Below are 21,184 nucleotides of genomic sequence, written 5' to 3' on the forward strand. Positions count from 1 at the left end.
CGGCTAGCCCTTTTTCTCACACATAGTGGCCAATTTTCTCCAAGAATAAGATCATTATATACTTAGGGTTACACCATGTAAACCCTAATTGTCATGGCCTTTCATTTCCATGATCCATGGGTACAAATACACCATGGAGCATCCATGGAGCATCTTATGGGTTTTAGCTCAACTTGACAATCCATGGAGCATTAGCCCACTATATAAGTATGGATGATTTACACAATCAACCCATATATTTAATTAGTCTTCTTTTGATCACTTAATTAATACTAGATTAATTCTTGATCAATACTAATTAAATAATCTTATTAATATATTAGAACTTATAATATATTAACCAACCTTAAGTGTTATTTCTCTCATTATAGTCTATCCAAATGCATGATGCCATGCAACTCAAATGGACCATGTCGGGTCGGGACAAGTCTTACCAATTATAGTTATGGACTTAGACATTAATCCAACAGTCTCCCACTTGGATAAGTCTAAAACTATTATTGCGTATGACTTCAAGAACCGACTGGCAATCGTAGCTCTGAAAAGCTTCCGTCAAACTCTGACCTTGCCGATGATCTTTGACCTTTGTCAATGACTTGTCCATTAGATAAGTGATCCTATATTCCTCCATTCTAGATATCATATGGACTGAGACATGGATTATCAATCATTCTCTCTGTCCATTTGTTGTTTCCCGATTTTCGATTTATGATGACTGACTGATTGAACAAATCAAATCAGTCCTGGCTTGGCCAAGCACTCACATGTGTCATCGCTAAATCATCTAGGGGCCCACAAATATCGCTTTTATCCCGAAGGTAAAAGGATTGGATAAACTTCGACTCATATGGCTTGTTCTACTACTTGTTGAATCATACACAAAGACACGTTTTATAACTTCGAGTTACCAATGCGTTTTCATGCAATCAATGTATAACCAACTCATAGTAACAACTCATATCTCTAGGTTTGAAGAATATAAGATATTATCGTCTCATGATCACTCGTGATAAAATCCATGAAGTGATTCAAATGAGCGTGGGTTGAATCCAATACTCAGAACTTATGAGCACTCATGAGTGTTGTAGCACCACTTTGTCCACCAACTTGGACCTCTACAAGCCAACTCATGACAGTCTTGATTCATATCTACTTCCAACATATGACCGACTGTTGATGGTTTGAATAACTTAATCATTCAGGAAGAGCGACTTAGTTATTCTGGAAGTCAAAACATGCAAAGAGAAACACAAGAATAAATGAATCAAATATGGTATCAAACCCTATGAATATAAATAGACCACTTTTATTTATCACCATACTGATTACTCATTATTTCATTGTTTCGATTTTATCAACTTTATACCTGAATTAAAAACACTAGTTGTCCCATGCTCCAAGCATGTACACTATGTTTTTCTAAACAATAGGTTTTCCATATACCAAGCATGCACTCTATGTTTGTCTATGATTCTTACTTTGTGAAATAAACCAATTGAACATAATTTCAATGATTCTAATTTCACACTCCCAAATCCTTATCGAAAAATGTGAGAATTTCAAATTCCTATCATTTATCGAAATCTGTTTAGATTTTAAACTTATATGCACTGAACCTCCTGTAATGAATATGTACAAAGTCACAAAGACTTGTCAACAGTCATTATAAGGTATTCCAATGGAGATCAACTCCATGAAACTAAGTCTCATATTCAAGGTACATTGCTTTGAACATGCTTCTTGCATTAAGTTTTCTAATCTTACACATATAACTTCCACTTATGGAGACAACTCCATATTCTCATTTTGACTATCACTTCTGAACAAGAGATGCCTCTTTTCAGAATATGTCAATATGGTCCTTCCAACATTAGCACTATACTTCCAACTGTCTCTGAGCAACCAATATTTGGTAAATCTCAGATTGTCCTCGAGAATTGCTTAATCATTTTAGTCATATCCAATTCTAGACCTTTTCCCTTCTTAATGCCTCTGGGCATTTGGAAAAATTTAGAAATGACAAATACTATAGCACATGCAATCGATCCTGTACCCAAAGCAAATGGTACACGATTCATGATGTCTCACATAAATACATGATTCTAGACCAGTCTTTTGCTACAATATTTTTATTTGCCATGTTTTCAAAATTTGACTATGAAGAGGGATGCCGTAATCATAATCGAATTTTGAGAATGCAATATATAGAATTTCCTTAAGTTGAACCAATCCAACATGAAATTCATATATATATATTCTTGACTAAAGATGATTAAGGTCTCAATCTAAGCCTTTAGAACTGAAATGAAGTATATCCTCTCCCTTAATTATAGCAAACAACTTTTTCAATCCCTGCAACTTCACGAATTGAAAATTTTGTTTTCTATAATTAACATTGCAAACTTGCAATACTTATCATAATTATCATGCTCCCACTAACATGATGATTATTAGCATAACACTTATGTTCCCACTAGCTTTGACATGTACTCAGAAATCAGCTGGACTTCTAGAAATCAATACTTTACTGACTTTCTTACCAAAGTTCAGATTTATGAGATGAGATTGCCTTGATAAGACTTTATCAAACTCATACACTTTATCTTAAATAGCTTACAAGTGTGTCTAAACAATTTAAGAACTATGAAAAGGGATGCCGTAATCATAGTCTCAATTGTTTAGACCTTTTGCCATCTGCTTCAAATCTACTTGGTGGAAGTGTTTCCTCACCATCATTTTCATGAATCGGAGAGAAACCTTATAACCCTTAGATTTTATGGTGTATGTGTTCTTATCCATGAGAATTTGTCAAGACCACAATCACAAGACTAGGTTAGTGACAAATCCAAACTCATATGGATTGAACTTGTGCAATATTAACTTCTTGCCACCTGGCAGTACAGGGCCTGCCATTGCTTCCAAGTTGTTATGCAACCAACTGAGAACTCTAAGAACTCATATGCAAAGCCAACTTTAACTGGAATGGGCACAGAAATAGAAATAAGTCAACACGATAGGTTATAAACCTCACATCGTGTGCTAGTGTTAAACTACAGGTTTTTATTCTTGATTAGACCTTGAAGCTTTCAGAATCTCTAAGACTCCCACTGTCCTCTTGACATATAAGACTATCTTGCCAAATATTCAAGAGATAGTGCAGCTTCTTTATCAAGACAAACACTTCACACACTTGGCCTAAGTTGGTCTTTGTTTAACCCAAAACATCACAACTTACCAATTTCAAATGTACAAGAGTAGGACACTTTTACTCTTACATTTGACAAGTGTTTTAAACCTTTTGTTTAAGATATGTCACTCAGCTTATAGTCTTGGAGTATCACTCTAAGACTTGTTTTGAAACAAAGTATGACTCATCTTCTTGATTTAACCATTTCAACAATTCATGATTCCTCTTCTTAGTCATAAGAATGCACTAAGATGACCTTTAGAGGACTAATTGTGATATGATTTCTAAATCATTAAGATGATCACAAACAGGATACTAAAGTACTCTCCCATCTTTTCAGATTTGAGAAACTTTTATCTTTCTGCCTAATTTGATTCTTCTCATTTGTTCTGCCATACATCGAGACTTTTCCAATGCTTCAGAATTATACTTAAACTTATAAGTATAACCATATTTACTAAACTTTAGTAAATCATGACGAATAGTCTTATCGATCTTTGTGGTGGACTTGACCAGTGCACAAGAATGTTTACTCGATCTCTTTAGTCCTTTACCTGACTCACATATACATGTGAACAAGGAATTAGTCTTAATTTTTCCAAAGTTGAAAGTTCTCATTCATCATACTATACAACTTGCATGATTCCAAGTTTCGGTCCAATTGAGAACTTGGATGATGAAAATCTTTCCTTATTTGGTAAATTTTGACACTACCACAAATGAAAGAATCAATTTCATATTCTGATGTTACTATCAATGGAATCATATAAACAACAATTTTCCACAAATGCCACTGTAAGGATACATATAAAATAAATAAAACAAAACTTTTTTATTTAAAACTTGCGGAAAAACTTATCCTTACAATGCAAATGCATATGAAAACTATGTTGTTATCTATTCCTAAGCAATCTATCACAACTCTTAAGCAGTAGCTCAAAAATTCTGATCACTGAACCATGCTATTGAAATCCATCTTCGCGATCAGAATTAGCATATACTTCCTTTAAGTTTCTTCACTTTTCTTTGATTCTTAAAACATCAACGTGTGACCCAGTCACATCATGTAATAAAAATCTCAGAATAGAAATTTAATAGAGTTAGATAGTGGATTTTTACCTAAAGAAGAGTCAAACTTCTTGACTTGATCACCCTTATGATCTTTCAGGTAAATAGGCAGCTTTACAATCAATGCCCCTTCCTTTGGCAAGATAAACATATGGACTCTTTGGTAATGGGACTATCTCAGACTTAGTCTTTCTCTTTACCATTTGGTCAACCGGGTTGACTATGGCCAATCCCTTTCCATTGGGAAGAGAATGCTCTTTCTGGATTTCCAGTGTCACCATTGTCACTGTCCATAAAGCTTTGGGAAGTTGATCTTCTAATCAAATTTGCTTTACTATCTATTCAAGATAGTTGATTTAAAGTCCTTAATATAACACCCAATATGAGATATTAAGGCTAGGACCCAACACAATACTTTTATAACTTGGAAGAGGGATGCCGTAATCCAAGCTATAAAATATTTGAAGGTAGGCGAATGACGATTCACCAATTTCCACCATGAAAACGAAATAATTTAATTAGGTTTTACTTGGATTTGAAACTCCTAGATCTTTGGAGATTCATTGAACTTTTCAATGGCATGTTTCAATCTCGAGTGTGCCCTTCAGGTTTTGTGACTGGGATGCCGAGGATCCCAAAATAAGGTTTGAAGTAACCATGCAAATTACTTGGTACCCTTAATATTTACCCCTCAATCGATGTGCCGGTTAACCACACGAGCTCCACCGATACTATGATAAATATTAAGTTACCTTTTGCCTACCTTGTTAAATCGAGGTTAGAATGCCGGTTAACCACACACGCTCCACTAACGGTTTAAACAAAGTGCAAAGTGTAATTTCATGGATTAGCACCTTATTCACATTTTCCTAAGTAACTAAGATTGGGAATTAATAAGTGTTTAATTACTTAGTATTTATCATTAATACTTTTAATGAAAGGAGAATTATAGTCCTTGTCCTACCTGTTCGGCTAACGACCCTCCACCAGTCAAGGAAGCGGTGGGTGAGAGTGGACACCCATTAAGCTGCCATTTTATAGGCAACAACCTTATACCCCCCTTATAGACCGGCTTCGTGAATGAGGCCTACTAATGGTAAGACTGACTTGCTCTTATACATATATATATATTATTAACTTATAATATTATAAAGTATAAGGGTTGAATTTTAACTTTTAAAACTCTAAGGGCTTAACTTGGAATTAAAGTATTCTTGAGGGAAACTTTACATATTCCAAAACTTGAGGGCAAGTTTTGAAAATATTCAAAACTAATTAATTCCATAACTTATGTGTTTAAAGTAGTTTTAATTAAAAAACTCTTCGAGTTCCATAACTTGAGAACAAGTTATGGAAGACTTTAAAGTAATAAAAGAATGTAACTTTTCTTTATTTTTGTAACTTATGGAACTAATTAAGGTTACACATTTTATTACTTAATGAAGTGACTCTTGAACCTCCATAACTTGAGGACAAGTTATGGAGTCATAAAACCATTCAATGAAGACAAGACTCTTCATTTTGTAACCTTTGCCAACTTTTATGAGTTTTAAGAAACTTTAATGTGACTTTTCATGTAACTTGAGGACAAGTTACACAAACACATTTTAGAATCATCTCTTAGATTAAAATGGATTGAAAACAACAATTTCTAATAATTTTTCTATTAATCTAAGCAATTCATAAGAACAAGATAATTTAATCAAACTTTTTCATGTAATTAGACTAACCATTAAACTAATACAAAACATGAATCTATTGACAATTATCTTTGAAATTGGATTAGAATGAACATTACCACATAAAAAACAGGTTTATAGGTTCAAAAACAACTTATGGTAATGTTCCTAGTCCAATTCCAGCCAAAAACCTCGAAGGTATGCATTCTAACAGACAAACTTGTCGAGTTATTCATGGAACTCGTCGAGTTCATGCTCTAATACATGAACTCGTCGAGTTTTCCTCCAGAACTCGTCGAGTTTCATGTCCTGTCAGATTCTTGGCTTCGAAAAATCAGTTTGCATCAAGTATAATTGAAAACAAGCCTAGTCTCTAATACTACTGTTGGGTTTTTAGCATTCTAACACTCCTAAGTGTACATGCAACCCTAAATACCTTGGATCTATGTTTTCTCTATTATACATGCAAATATGAACTTTCCAAGGTATTCATCCTAACTAGCATAATAACATTGATTCATATGAATATATCAAGTAAGAATTACATACCTCTTTGATGTAGAATGTCTTCATGAAGCTTGAGTGCCTAGTGCCCTAAGTGTGACACCTCAAATGGTTCACACATCACCAAATACACTTGGAATAACTTGAGAGAACATCCACACTTCATGAAAATCGGCTAGCCCTTTTTCTCACACATAGTGGCCAATTTTCTCCAAGAATAAGATCATTATATAGTTAGGGTTACACCATGTAAACCCTAATTGTCATGGCCTTTCATTTCCATGATCCATGGGTACAAATACACCATGGAGCATCCATGGAGCATCTTATGGGTTTTAGCCCAACTTGACAATCCATGGAGCATTAGCCCACTATATAAGTATGGATGATTTACACAATCAACCCATATATTTAATTAGTCTTCTTTTGATCACTTAATTAATACTAGATTAATTCTTGATCAATACTAATTAAATAATCTTATTAATATATTAGAACTTATAATATATTAACCAACATTAAGTGTTATTTCTCTCATTATAGTCTATCCAAATGCATGATGCCATGCAACCCAAATGGACCATGCCGGGCCGAGTCAAGTCTTACCAATTATAGTTATGGACTTAGACATTAATACAATAGGTATTCCATCCTGAGGATGATCGGACCTTATGATTGATTAGACCTGATATGTTTGGTATTCCAACTCGAGGGTTGATTGAGCAAAACATGTGTGGGGATACGAGGGTATTTCATCCTAGGGATGACTGGACCCGTCGTAGGCATGCCTGGTATTCCAGCCCGAGGATGATTGAGCCATGAATGAGTGTTCGTGTTTATTAATGGATTGATTTTGTGTGATATTTTGGGACCCAAAGGACGCATTATCCTATCAGCACAAACGGGTTCGCTTCAGGAAGAGGGAAAGTTGGGTTTCCGATGCTTTGGATCATTAGGATTTTGTCTGGTTAACCGATAGTGGTAGGTATGTTGTTGGTGGTAATCGCATGCGGGACTGTATTCTATGGTGTGATGGGCAACAAGGAGCGACATGGTAGATTATCGTCAGTAGTTTGTAGACATCTTATCCGGATGGTCTATTAGGTGGCATGTTGTGCTTGATCGGGCTGAGGCGGTCCTGCTCTATGCAGTATGCCAAGATACCCGGTGCGGACCAATAGTAAGTTGTAGGCTCAGGGTTTTTGCAAAAAATGATCCATGATTCTAATTTCTTGTAGGAACGTCAAGATTCCAGGGTTGAATAGTCCGTTAGCAGCATTGGGAAGAGAACTAACGATGGTTAGTATGAGTGGTCTGTCAGGAAGCCAGACCGAATTCAGGTTTCCAGATTACGGGTTTAGGCAGAGTAAGGTTGTGTGTTGCATGGGTTTATTGATTCGTCTTCTCTGGAACGAAAAGATTTCTACTGGATTTAGTCTCCTTTGGAAATTGTCGGATGTCATGGGTATGAGGTGCCCTCAGGATGTCAGGTTTCCGGGTATGGTAAGGAATGATTTTGAGGACGAAATCGAATTTAAGTGGGGGAGAGTTGTAACATCCCATTTTTCCAGTAGCTTCAGATTCATCCCTCGGATTTTAATTAGGTCATTTTGGCCCTTGATTTAGAAGGAAGTGGAAAAAGGAGGCCCTAGTGGCAAAATGGTAAGTTTAGAGACTTAAGTTGTACGCCGGGCGTACCTGTGGTACGCTAAGCGTACTAGGGCGCGCCCTAGTACGATGGGCGTACGTGTGCCAGGATGGAACCCTAACTTTTAGGGTTTATGGAGTATTTAAGCACCTTATGGTCCATACCCTCTTATCTCTTTTAGCCTCCACACACCCCTCAGCCATCTTGAGAGAACCCTAGCCTCCTAGTGACCATTCTTGAGCTTATAAGTGTGTTTTTGGTGCCTTCAAGAAGGAGCGTGTGCATTAAGAGCCAAGGAGGGAAGATTGGCTTGTGGATCTTGGTTTATCATCTGTTTTGGAAGCTCCAGAAGGTAAAAAGCATAGAACTTTATGCTTGTATGAGTTATATCTAGTCATTCTAGCTTTATGGAGGCACTCCTATCCTAAAAGTCCCAAAATGATGCATGTTATGTTTTGGACGAAATGGGTTGTCCTTTCAGACCCTTGTTGAGGTCTTAAGTGGTAAAAATGAGGTCCCAATGGCTTAAGATGTCCCATGCATGTAGTAGAAAGGTCTTAATGGATTAAGACCTTGGTAAAGAGCTTTCTGGACGTCCCAAGTGCTAAAGTTTGAGACTTTATGGTTCCCAGACACTTTTGGTCGATGGATCTGAAATATAGGCTTAAGTGCTTAAGTCATTAAGCACTTAGGAGAGTTTTGGTTCAGTCGTGAGTACGCCCCGCATAAATCTAGTACGCCCAACGTACTGGGTCAACCACCCCGATGGTGGTCAACATCGGGAGAGTACGCCCAACATACCAGAGGAGTACCCCCCTCGTACTTCCTCCGTTGGGCTTGTGTCATTTGGGCTTCGGGTTTTAGGCTGTGTTTGGACTAGATGGGCTTGGGCTTTGCTGGACTCTCTGAATAATTGGATTTGGGCCAAGTTTTGATAATGGATCTTGGATTGAGGCCCAATTAGGGAGTTGGGCCCAATTTGGTAAATTGGGCCAATAATGGGCTTTGTATAAGGACTTTCAAGTCAAGGACTTGGTATTGGGCTTTGGTCCAATAAAGAGAATGGATTTAATGAGTTGTGTGGACCCTTAGTCAAGATTGTTATGTTGTGTAATCACTTGGTTTTATTATATGGATAGTTAGGGATCATTGGTGAGGCGACGATTCGAGAGTTCGACTCTTCAGTTCGGATCTGACATTGCGAGGTGAGTTATCGTCACTATACTCAAGGGTCTAAGGCACCAAGGTCGGCCCTTTTCGAATTGTTATCCTGATATGTTATATGCTGCTATGATCTGTTAGATCAGTATCCTGGTAGATAGGATGGCATATGCTGTTGTGATTTGTTAGCCCAGTATCCTAGTAGATAGGATGGTTATATGCTGGTATGATCTGTTATATCGGTATCCTGGTAGGTTGGATGGTTATATGCTGGTATGATATGTTAGCCCGGTATCCTGGTAGATAGGATGGTTATATGTTGGTATGATCTGTTAGATCGGTATCCTGGTAGATAGGATGGTCATATGCTAGTATGATCTGTTAGATCGGTATCCGGGTAGATAGGATGGTTATATGTTAGTATGATCTGTTAGATCGGTATCCTGGTAGATCGGATGTAGCTATGCTTAGTGACCTATAGTTTGGTCTGACTGTCTGTATGATGGTAGGAGATTACATGTTATATGTGCATATGATTGATTGGTAGTTGAGGGTATTCCATCCCGAGGATGATAGAACCCTAGTATGTTGTCTTTATAGACTATTATATGATTATCTGATATAGGTGCACATATTTGATTGGTTATGTTGGCATTCCAACCCGATGGTTGAGGGCCTGGGGTATTCCAACCCGATGGTTGATTGGACCCATAATATGTTGGCATTCCAACCCGATGGTTGAGGGCTTGGGGTATTCCATCCTGATGGATGATTGGACCCATAGTATGTTGGCATTCCAACCCGATGGTTGAGGGCCTGGGGTATTCCATCTCGATGGATGATTGGACCATAGTATCTGTTATATATGTATTGTGTGTGGACATTCCAACCCGATGGTTGTGGACCGAGAGTATTCCATCCCGAGGATGATTAGACTCGTAGTATGTGGGCATTCCAACCCGATGGTTGAGGGCCTGGGGTATTCCATCCCGATGGATGATTGGACCTATAGTATGTTGTTTGGTATTGTATGTGTATCGTTGTGTGTGTGGGTATTTTGGGGGGTAACTCACTAAGCTTTCGGGCTTACAGTTTCAGTTTATTGTTTCAGGTTGAGCGGATGGCCGCGGGAAGCGAAGGCGTGACCGTACACTTCCTCGATTGATGAATATGATTTCTGGGAACTCTGATGTTTAAACTATTTTGAAAAACAAATTGTGATAACTGAGTGGTTTTAAATGATTTAAAAGTTTCAAATTGGCTTGAATTTTATGGGTGTTACAGTTGTCAATTACTGTTTCGATTCATTCAGTTTTTTGCGTGTCCCAGCTCAAGAAAATGGTGGCGGATTAACAAGTGTTAACTGACCTACTAACCGAGTTGGTTGTGGGGGTACCTGATGTGTTGACTCCGAAGCAAGTGTTGCGTACCAGGAAGCATTCGGGTGTCACATAATGGGTAACCAAGTGGTATGGGTTATCATAAGAAGGAGAAACGTGTGAGGAGCAGGAGCATATGCAACGCTAATTTCCAAAGCATCACCTTGAAGACAAGGTGATTTTTGAGGGTGGGGGTATTGATATGAATCGTCCCGGTCAATGGTCCAAGACTTACCAGAGGCAGGGAAAGAAGTTATATGGGATTGATTAGTATTTTTCTAATAGTTCAATATTTAATTATGTTAAGTTATCTATAGGATAATGTTTTTGATTTGAATTGATTTGGTTTCCTAGTATTTGGCTAGGAGGGTTTAAGTAGGAGGCTGTCGACCTCATTAGGGTTTATGACTTCTCTTGTATAAGTATTTTCCTGTTTTGTTTTGTCTTGGATATTTCCATGGGTCTCAAACTTCAGGTTATTAGGATTTATTGCAAGCATTAAGTTAATTTTGGTTATATGTTGGAAGTGTTCATATCACATTATTGTATTCTTGTGTATGTCAGGATTCTTATAATCATGCACAAGAAATCGATAAGCACTACTATTTGGTGCACTACAATGAATACACAATCCATTGTTCTAGGTCCTAGCTTTTGTACCTTAGGTGGTGGTACAACAACTTTGGCTAGGCACCCCCACACCTGTAAGTATTTATAGGATGGCTCCCTTCCCATCCAAAGTTCATATGGTGTTTCATTCTTTTCCTTGTGGGGTATCTTATTCAAAATATAGTTATCCGACAAAATAGATTTCCCATTCATGTTCTGTCTTAAACCAAAATTAATTAGCATGACATTCACCATCTCTTTCAAGGTACGGTTCTTTCTCTCAACAATACCATTTTCTTGAGGTGAATAGGGTGATGTGAATTCATGACGAATTCCATTTTGATAACAAAATTTAGCAAATGGATAAACATATTCTCCATCCTTATCACTTCTAACCACCTTGATTTTCTTTTTGAGTTGATTCTTAACTTCATTTTGATATAAGATAAACTTTTCCATTGCTTCATTTTTACTCTTAAGTAAATATATGTAGTAGTATTATGTGCTATCATCAATGAACATGATGAAGTATTTATTCCCACTTCTAGTAGGAATCGATTTTAAATCACACATCATTATGAATTAAATCAAGAGGTTCAATGCTTCTTTTAATCGTTTGGAAAGATGATCTAGTAGGTTTGGATTCAGCACATATGGAACATTTGTGATTTGAGTCGATATCAAATTTCGGTATGTAATTTAGTTTAACTAAACGACGAATTGAATTGTAATTTCCATGCCCTAAACGGCCATGCCAAACATTTGGAAACTCAAGCATATAAGTAGAACTAGTACTTGTTTCATTCATTTTGTTTGTCACCATTACATTCAATTTGAACATGTGATTCATAACATATCCTTTCGGACAAACATACCACTTTTTGACAAAAAAAACTTTTCCGACTCAAACACAAGTTTAAAACCAAACTTATTCAAAAACCATCCCGATACGAGATTCTTATGAAGTTTTGGAACATACAAAACATCCCTAAGCCTCAACTCTTTCCCCTGATGTCATTTTTATAACAACATCGAAAACACCTTTGATATCGGTGGTGGTTGCATTTACCATGTAGAACTTCTCACCATTATCAACATCCTTTTAGGTGTTGAAATTGCTCTTGTCATGACACACATGACAAGTAGCTCCGATATTGATCCACCATTCTTTTGAATTAGTATCCAAGATATTTACCTTCGATAACATGGTCGTAAGATCCGTAATCATGGCCACAACTCCAAATCATCGTTTACCATGTTTTCTTGACAATGATTATCCCATTTCGGTTGCAGGCACTCTGAACATTTGTGACCCGGTTGGGCACAATTGTATCACTTGAACTTCTTCTTGAAGTTTCCAACTTTAGGGCCTAGATTTTTACCATTTCGCATTCGTTTCTTTGATCCCTTGCCTTTTTTATTGAAAGCTTTACCTACTTTCACCACATGAACCTTTGAAGATTCAACACCACCACCTTACTTCAAGGGCATCTGATTGTCTTCTTCAATGCGAAGACGCACCATAAGCTCCTCCACACTCATCTCATTTCGCTTATGCTTAAGGTAGTTCTTGAATTTTATCCAACTAGGAGGAAGCTTTTCAATTATTGATGCAACTTGGAAAGACTCATTGAGAACCATCACTTCTGCAAGTTTATCATGTATAATGATATAAATATCTTGGACTTGACTCGTAACAGATTTTGATTAAATCATTTTTTGACATCCCCATTTTCACAGCCAGAAAAGACCGATTTTGTTTATGCTTTATAAAAATCAGAGTACCTCTTTTAATAAAAATGTTGCGGAATTTGTTCCCAGAAAAACATGATAAATACGTAATCAAAGCATTTCCGAAGAAATGTGTTTTTATCCATTTTAAAACATTTGGGATGTCATCGTCAATACAGAAACATAAGCATAAACAGAACTTACATTCATTTACACTAGTGATCTACATCTCTTTTAAATCCCTCAGTGTAAAGTAGCTTTATATCGACACCTGTGATACAAATAAACTGAGTGGGTCAGGTTGGGAAACCTGGTGAGTACATATGGTTTTCAACCCACAATAATATAATTATTATGTTTAAACATCAAACAATCAACCCAATTACCCATCCCCATTATCTTCTTTACTCTTAAGGATCTACCCTAAGAATAAGCTATTCCTCGTTCATTTATTCCTATGGATTATCCTAAGGAATAGGCACGAAATCCATCGTTGCTAATGACACATCTGTCAAGCACAACTGCTAATATTATCACTTAGGCGCATCTGCCAAAATTGTGACATTCTTTATGGGGCGCATCTGCCGGTATAGTCCTTTAGGCACTTCTGCCAGGGTTATGATGTTCTCTATTAGGCGCTTCTGCCGGTAGAGTCCTTTAGGCGCATCTGCCAGGGTTATCTCGTTTATTGATCGTATCGTTTTCGAGAGTCCACTCGCAATACAGGTCAATGGGTTTTTAGAGTACACCGGTGAACACATCGTTCACAACACCTACAGGTTGCGAGCATGCTAGTGTTCCACTGGACTGTCTAGAATAGTCCGTGGTTATCATCCATACTCTGCTAGATGACGGGGCCAACATTTGGGTAACATGCTTCTCACATCGTCCACCTCTCACCCTCACCTCATGGGCTATTTCACCTCTCCCTCATCATCCAACTCATATTTCATCTACCCATGTTTTACCCAACATATTTTGTAGATATAAAATACATATACAGTTTAAATAATTTAAAACATGTATAAAATTGTTCATCCAGCATAGATGGCAAGTATACAGATAATATTCACACATAGCACATAATTTATATTAAATACTTCATATCTATGTGTAAGATGAAAGTAACTATGCACTCACTTGATAAGGTGGTGATTCTGAACTCAGACAGCGCTTCGTTATCTCAAAACAAATTTCCCTTGACAAAACCTAGCATCAATACCACTAGGGTTTAGTCTAACGTTAATCGTGGCTAATTAATAGTCTAGCTATTATTACTATTATATAAGCGTTCAACAACACTCTATATAACTCATAATAATAGCCCAAATAATTATTTTAAGGTCTTAATAATGTTACTATAATTATTTAAAAGCTATATTAAAATTTGCATAGGGGTAGCTCACTTACAGCGGGTTTTATAGAAAACCGGACTGCGCTTGGTGCAGTGTTTCCGAACCGAAAGACCCTTTTTCTCGGGACTCCGGGAGCTTCGGGGCTTCCTTCGGGTGCTAGGGGGTTTACCTAGGCTTAGGGGGGGTTTGGAACCCTAGAGAGAGAAAGAAGTTAGAGAGAGAGAGTGAAGAAAGGTGTGATTTCCTCGGAACATCTCGCACCCTTTTATAGGGCCAGACTTCGGTGGTACGCTGGGCGTACCGAAGTGCTACGCTGGGCGTAGCTTCGGATAATGCTTCCAGCTGTCTTCGCACATGGCCTGATCTCGGAGTGGATAAGAACCGAAGTACGCTGGGCGTACCCGGCCTCGGACGCGGGGCGTAGGCGAGGCGACGTGTCACTCATCCGATGCGAAGCTTGATCAACATCGAACGGTCCAGATGTTGCCACGTCATCCCAGTTTCGCAAATTCAAGTGCAATCTTTAAAAATTCGTAAGTCTCGCGTACGAGCTTCGTTTTTGACGTTCTTTATATCCACGCGTAGGCGGGAACGTACTCTACAACTTTTGTTTAGACTCCGTCGGCTAATTTTGAATTTATTTTAAATTTATATTTTTAACAGGCCGGGACAGGATTGGTCCGTTAAAAATTCATAACTTCTTCATCCGACGTTCGTTTTCGTCTGTCTTTTTATCGTTACGCTACTATTAACGAGATCTTCGATTCTCGTTTAGGTTGTGTGACAACCGTCAAATTTCGGTCAATTCAAAGTCAAACAAAGTCAACAAGTCAAACCGGTCAACTCCAATAACCCTTGTATGTTAGGGTTTACGTTATGTAATCACTATACAATTCGCTATTTTAATGAGAAATCATCATTTGGAAAGTTCATGTGTTTGATTTTCCTTAGCCTTAACAGTGCTAAACAACGAACCAAAGCGATAAAACACTATTGCACAATCATCGGGATGGTGTACGACACTAAAATACGGTTTAACGGGGTTTACGAACCTTGCGTTGTGAAGCCGGACACTCAAATTAATCACAAACGAAACCTCTCTAAATCGTTTTCACTCTATCTCTTTCTATTTGAAATCTCTCCCAAATCTCTCCCAAATCTCTCTCAAAAGTTACTTTAACTTTTTGTAATCATTTGGGTCATCTCGACCCTTAACCGGGTCAAAAACCGCTTGAAACGGGGTAAAAACGAGTAAAATAGCTTTAAGGACCCGAAACCGAAGCTTCAGGACCGAAGCCTCCCATCCGAGGCCTCTGATCCGAAGCCGAGGCTTCTCTCGAGACTAGGACCGAAGCCAGCAGACCGAAGCCTCGCATGCAAGGGTCCGAAGCCTCGCATCTTCGGCCCCCATGCGAGAGGTCTCGCAGACGACCCCTTTTTACCGGTTTTTCGACTACGACTTCGTTTTAACTCCGTTTTTCATTATTTTAACGTGGGATTTTCACCCAAAACTTTATTTTATAAACTAAGGCCCCAAAATATATAAATCTCCAGGGTTTTTATAAAATATATTAAAAGAATTAGTGGTTGAACTAATTATTGAGGGAATATTTGCTTTTCCTTAATTTATGGCAAAAGCAAACCACCACCACCTCACTCTATGATTAGCCACTCTTTCCCACTACCCCTTGTCTCCTTAGTGGACCTTTACACCCAATCTCCAGCTCTTCCCACGTTCTAAGAGCTGGAGGATTGATCCTCTCTTCTCATTCTCCATAAAATTCTTTCATTCTACACTTAGCAACCAAGAACACTCTCCAAAATTCTCTCATCTTTTCTCTCAACTTCAAGAACTTCAAGGCTTTATCCAGGGATTTCTTTCTTCAATTAGTAAGTATCTTCATCATTCACATAATTATTAAACTCCATTCTACTCAAATCATTGATATCTTACACAAGTTCCATCTTATTCGGTGTTAGATTCTCGAATCATCAAGACATCTTCTTAGTGTTCTTGGGTTGAACACTTCCTCTCTCTCACTTTCATCTACTGAAACCACATAAGGTGAGTTCATACCCCTACATTTACATGTTTTTCTTAAGTTTTAAGGGGGAATACAAGTAAAATCATCAAGAACACAATTAAACTTTTTCTAACAGATTACATCAGAAAAGATGGATGTTAATCACGGACTGTTTTGGTCAACTTAAATATTTTAGTTTTCAAAACTGTTCCAGGTGCAAGTAGTTCAAACTCTTATCTTTAAAATGGCTTCTTTCACATCTCCATATGATTTTTCTATAATTTATGGTGATTTTTACAAAACTGCCTGTCATTTCAGAGGCAAACCCGGACCAATCTGTGATTATGAACATTTTCACCTCTGTTAGAGATCACTAAAAATCATGATAAAATTTACGAACAAACTAGACTCATATTCCAAACTCTCAAAATTTGCGGATTTGGATTTAGAGCTTTGATGATTTTTCTATAAATTTTCTAAGAACAGTAACAGAAACTGTTTTCAACGAAAAGTTGCTGTTAATTTCATTTCACCTTGTAACATGTTGAGCAAGGTGTATATCTTTATGTGATTATATGTTATTGCAATATATGACATTTTATCTTAATATTTAGACACACATCAGTTTACAAATGGATTTGGTCATATAAAATATAAAGAATAAAAAGTGATTATAATCAAAGTACAATCGATACATTCAAACATTTAATAAACTATTTTGAATATAGTTTGCATACATTACCACGTACTACCCTTGGTTGATAAACTATAATAGGTATAGTTTATGATACATTACATAACACATACATTTAAAAAGGGTACATTTATACAAAGGATATTTTCATTAAGCAAGGTACGGCCATACGGTACCAAGTTTTCATAACACGTAATTCCTTTAATGACTTTGTGAGACATTTACTTCAAATTACCATTAAGTCCTGTATTGTAACCAGAGTCTCCTTGAGGGAGAGCGTGATACGTGTGTATAGATCTATATTGGGTTTGACAAACCCACACCTAAACTGCATGCAACAGTTAGACCGATAGGTCTGGGGTGACAAATGTCATAACATTTCCGACGCCTGAAGAACGTCGTTTTAGGCAACCTTGGTCATAGTATGGTTATAATAAACTCACATAAAGTATTAATAAACATTGGAATTTACGGGAACTTCATTAAAATTTAACGAGTTTATGTCGATTTAAACTTGCATTGTTTTACTATAAATATGACAAATTACTTGTACATTTCGGTCTTTGGGTTTTAAGACTACATTTACACATTAAGGAAAATATTGGATTTTCTAACACAAATACTACTTTTACAAACGAAAGGCTTTTAATAATACCAAACAAAAGCTTATGAACTCACCAACCTTTGTGTTGACACTTTTTCAAACAACTTGTATTCTCAGGAAATCATTAAACAGGTAATCAAGTGCTTTTGAGGATGGGACGCTAAGGCGTCTACTATTTCATATTTTGTCAACATATTGTAATTGATTCGTAAACATGTAATTCATACAATGATGTAACTTTTTCAATTATATATATGTTGGTTGTGTTTGCTTGAATTACTATTACAATTGTTGTTATGATACTATACATGAAGTCCTCCACCCCCGGACGTTTCCGCCATCCTTGGTTTGGGGGTGTGACAGATTGGTATCAGAGCACAGTTTATAGTGAATTAAGTATATCAAACCACATAAGATATACAAACTATAAACACAATTGGGACTAATAGTCTCTGATTTGTGCATTTTTCAAATAAATAAACTCTTAGAAAATAAATGATTTTCTTGATTAAAGTATACATACATACATTACATGCTCGCATGGTATCATAACTAGCGAAAACATAAAGCAAAAGAATAAGAGTTGAACATTTTGAGTATGCCTTAGTATATGTGGATTAAATCTGGGAAGGATATAGCCTGATCAACTATATCTGTCCGGGAATTGACTTGCATATACCGGGGGATGGTCAGGATGGACAACAAATCTAACAAACCTAATAACAGACTACAAAGGATACTTTAAGAGCTCAAAACTAAACATTTACAAATACTATAGGAGTATTTTGTATTACTATAATAAATTATCTGAGAATTAAATAGGTCTTTATTTATAGATCAATAGCTGCTAAGTGGATGCGCTAAGGTCATATGTAACTAAGATGCTATAGACTTAGAATTTATGTATCTTTGTTTCACTTCCTGTCCTTGTTTGGTTGTGGTCTTGGAGTTAGGGTCATCTATTCGAAGGACTATTATATCTTAATCACATATGACTGGTATGCACTTTGCAACTAATTAAGTAACCGATAAAGATCATTTTAAAATATAATATATTAATTATGTCCCGACTAAATTAGTATATGTGAAACTTTTACAAACAGTCATATACTTGGAAACAAGGAAACTCAAATAAAATATTCTATACTTTCATTTTACCTCATAACCCAATGTATTGGGTCAATTAAAAGTATAAAATCGTATGTATCGTAAACATACCGGAAAACAACGTAATAATATACTTTATGTATAAAAGATTTCTCTTCCTATAAAAACACTTTTACTAAAAGTACATTGGTTTACGACTTATGACAGAACCATGCCGCCAAGGAGAAGACCAAGACCTTCCAGCAACACAGCAACACCTCCTCCGCCGCTGCCTCCACAGTTTGATCCTGCGATGTTCCAGGCTGCAGTAACAGCAGCCGTAGCGGCCGCAATGTCGCAGATAGGGACAAACGGAGCTGGTGGTTCGGGATCGGGTGCTACAAACTCTAACCACGGAGACAGTACGTGGCGTGCAAGAGAGTGTTCCTACAAAGACTTCACCAATGGCAAACCCGACAACTTCAATGGGAGCAGGGGAGTCATCACTTTAATGCAATGGTTTGAAAAGACCGAACTAGTCTTTCAGGTGTGCTCTTGCCCCGAAGCGAGCAAAGTTAAGTTCGCAGCCTTCACTTTCACCGGCCGGGCCCTTACTTGGTGGAACTGCCGGATTAATTCACTTACTCTCGAAGTGGCTAGCTCCATAACCTGGGCAGAACTAAAAACGTTGATGATGAAGGAGTACTGCCCGAGAGGTGAAATTCAAAAGCTGGAACAAGAACTTTGGAACCTCAGGATGACGGGCTCTGACCTTGAAACCTACACCACCCGATTCAATGAATTGGCTCTCCTCTGCCCAACAATGGTTACTCCGGAGGAGAAAAAGGTGGAGCGATACCTTTGGGGACTGTCTCTCCAAGTGCAAAGTAGTGTCCTGGATTCAAGGCCAACTACTTTTGACAGTGCCAGGGAGCTGGCACAACAACTTGTTGACCACCGAGCCGGTCATAATACTACAACCACCACCACTGATCAATCAAAAGGGGGAAACAACAAAAGGAAGTTCTGGAACGAAAAGAAGAGCCAACCAGCACAGGACCCCGCTAAGAAGCAACAAATTGTTGCTGTCCATGCTGCCACTAATGCTGCCACTACTGCTACCACTCCAGCACCACCGAAGCCATATGCTGGAACCCTACCTAAGTGCAACAAGTGCAACTTTCACCACAATGGTGCTTGTAGGGAGATGCACTGTAACAACTGCGACAGGAAGGGGCACACTGCTCGTTTCTGTAAAGCGTCGGCTCGACCAATCAACCAAGTCGCCAGTACGGGGGCAACCCGAACCTGCTACAACTGTGGAGACGCAGGTCACTTCAAAAGAAACTGCCCCAAAGCACAAGCCCCTAATGCTGGTGGAGTAGGAAGAGTCCTGGCAATAGGACATGGGGAAGCAGTCGAGGATCCCACGGTGGTTACCGGTAAGTTTCTCCTCAATAACTCTTATGCATGCGTACTATTCGATAGTGGAGCGGAGAGGAGTTTCGTGAGCCACCAATATAAACATTTACTTGAACAAAATCCCCAATCACTAAAGGATACTTATGTAGTAGAAATGGCAAATGGGAAAGTAGAACGCACTAGCGATATATACTCAGAATGTACTCTCACTCTAGACAACCATACATTTAAAATTGACCTGATGCCGGTCACCATAAAAAGCTTCGACGTAATCATCGGGATGGATTGGTTAGTTCCTCACCGTGCCGACATTCTATGTTACGAAAGGGCCGTTCGCCTCAATCTACCAAATGACGAAACCCTTCTCATCTATGGTGACAAACCTAGTGCGAATTTACAAATCATCTCATGCATCAAAGCCCAAAAGTATCTCCGGAAGGAGTACCACGCCTTCTTAGCCCATGTAGTAGACAAGAAACAAGACGTGAAAGACATCAAAGACATCCCCGAAGTATGTAACTTCCCGGATGTATTCCCAGAAGATCTTCCTGGTGTACCACTCACACGACAAGTCGATTTCAGAATTGACTTAATACCCGGAGCTACCCCCGTAGCCAGAGCTCCATACCGCCTCGCACCAACAGAAATGCAAGAGTTGTCCAGTCAGTTGAACGAGCTTTTGAGCAAAGGGTTCATCAGACCAAGCTTCTCACCTTGGGGAGCACCAGTGCTTTTTGTAAAGAAGAAGGACGGATCCTTTCGCATGTGGATCGACTATCGGGAACTAAACAAACTCACCATCAAAAACCGATATCCTCTACCCCGAATCGACGACCTTTTCGACCAACTCCAAGGAGCAAATTTCTTCTCAAAGATCGACCTAAGGTCAGGTTACCATCAGCTACGAGTTCAAGAAGAAGATATTCCCAAAACTGCATTCAGAACTCGCTATGGGCACTACGAGTTTGTGGTGATGTCCTTCGGTTTAACAAACGCACCTGCGGTATTCATGGACCTAATGAATAGAGTGTGT

The 21,184-nt window shown here is 38.1% G+C and overlaps 1 long non-coding RNA gene across 1 annotated transcript; it reads left to right on the plus strand.

The window, feature by feature from the left end:
• The first annotated feature begins 16,143 nt into the window (after positions 1-16,143).
• Positions 16,144-17,836, plus strand: LOC145163145 (uncharacterized). Its single transcript, XR_013739603.1, has 3 exons — positions 16,144-16,211; positions 16,302-16,386; positions 17,761-17,836. It is a non-coding gene; the product is annotated as an uncharacterized LOC145163145 (long non-coding RNA).
• Positions 17,837-21,184: the final 3,348 nt, after the last annotated feature.

The sequence above is a fragment of the Lactuca virosa genome, chromosome 3 (assembly GCF_052849685.1).
Source record: "Lactuca virosa cultivar CGN04683 chromosome 3, Lactuca_virosa_CGN04683_v6, whole genome shotgun sequence".
In the NCBI taxonomy this organism is placed as follows: Eukaryota; Viridiplantae; Streptophyta; class Magnoliopsida; order Asterales; family Asteraceae; genus Lactuca; species Lactuca virosa.